The following is a 1,670-nucleotide window of genomic DNA, read 5'->3' as shown; positions in this document are numbered from 1 at the left end:
AGTATGACAGCGCTATTGTACGTGGCGTAGAAAGGCAAGGTGGGACAAGCGAAAGTTTCCCTCAAAATACTTGAAAGTACGTACCCCACCGGTATCCCAGCTTGCCCTCGCAAACATAAAAAGCGCGTAGTCATAAAAGGAATTGCCTCTGTAGACTACTGTTTACTCTGTACAGGATGCGCAAATGCCATACCTTACGAAAAGACCGGTCTTTAATGCCCCACCGGTGATGAATAGACGAATACACCTAATTCGCCCTTTCAATATCCAAAAGCCATTCTTTGTCTGAATTACTCGTTTACAGACACTCCGTAGCATGGACTAATACATCTCTTTGGCTTTTTCAATATCCAAAAGGCAGTCTTCCTTTGAATTACTCGTTTATAGGCACTCCATCTCAATCTCGCACTTCTCCTCTAACATCTTCCTTTGATTGCCTGCAAGAACATTGACTATAGGCGCTTCCAGCGTTTTCACTCCTCTGGCTGCTCGTATATATACGCATTCATGTCTTCAATTCCCTCACTCCCCGGCCTTTGCATTTCATGTGCTCACTTCACTGACTCCCGCCGTGAAATATCACTAATTTCGCTTCAGAGTTTCTGCAATATTGCCCAATATGTTGAATTTTCCCGAGTCGGAACCTGACAGTGCCATTGCTCTACCAGACGAAGATCGTGGTTCCCGCCAATTTAAGGGAATCCGACTGCGAAAATGGGGAAATGGGGATCTGAAATCCGGATGCCGAGATCCAGAAAGAAGATATGGCTCGGCTCATACACAACCCCCGAGCAGGCTGCCCGCGCTTACGACGCCGCAGTGTATTGTCTGAGAGGGCGCAATGCCGAATTCAATTTTTCTGTGCCCGACATTCCGACTCCGTCTTCCCTTTCCCGTGAGCAAATTCAACATGCCGCCGCCGAATATGCGTTGAGCCAGGCCCCTTCGAGTTTGGCCTCTTTCGTAGGGTCCCCCTCGCAGTCATCTTCGGTTTGGGAAATGGAGTTGGCGGGAAACAACCATCAGATATGTGAGGAGAGGCAGGACTTGGCATTGTGTTGGTGGATGCTGGCGGGATCTGACGGCGCTGTGATTCGAAATTTGGAAATATTCGCGTCCACTGATGAGGTGTCGGCGTCGGAGCTCTTTCCCACTTCGGCGGAACAGGAGGAGGAGAGGTACATGTGGACAGATCTCTGGAATTTCCAGGACGTTTGAGTTTGTCAGACGATGAAGCAGACAATCTGCATTTTTTATTGCAGTAGTCTTTAAGGCGACTTTTTGAAAGCCTTTCCGGCGATTTTTTCCGGTGAAAATCCGGCAGTAATTTATCGGAATCCAAGTTTGATAGCTAATTTCTGCACAATGAAACCGTCCCAGGGGTTTTTCAGGGTGCTGAATCCGAATATGCAGTTAAAAAACCATTTTAACTACAACAAATCATGATTTCATCTCAATTTCTTCCGCCGGATTCCGTCACCAGAATCTCAAAAAGTCGCATTATAGACAACTCCTTTTTTATTCACGTGGACTCAGTTCGAATGTGGGACTTCTTCCTGTCGTAGTCAAAACGTTTATGGCGTGAGTAGTATAGGGTGAACCCTATTCCAGCTTCAAGTTCATAGACTGCGAAAATCCTTCTATATATTTCCAGGAAAAGAATAATAAAC

The 1,670-nt window shown here is 46.3% G+C and overlaps 1 pseudogene; it reads left to right on the top strand.

The window, feature by feature from the left end:
- Positions 1-560: 560 nt before the first annotated feature.
- On the top strand, positions 561-1,218 carry LOC149176190 (ethylene-responsive transcription factor ERF039-like; annotated as a pseudogene).
- Positions 1,219-1,670: the final 452 nt, after the last annotated feature.

Source organism: Pinus tabuliformis, chromosome 4_1 (assembly GCF_031772625.1).
Source record: "Pinus tabuliformis cultivar Carrire ecotype Pingquan chromosome 4_1, CPIR1, whole genome shotgun sequence".
NCBI classification, from domain to species: domain Eukaryota; kingdom Viridiplantae; phylum Streptophyta; class Pinopsida; order Pinales; family Pinaceae; genus Pinus; species Pinus tabuliformis.
The sequence above is the reverse complement of the archived record's forward strand: the minus strand, read 5'-3'. Positions and strand labels throughout refer to the sequence as shown.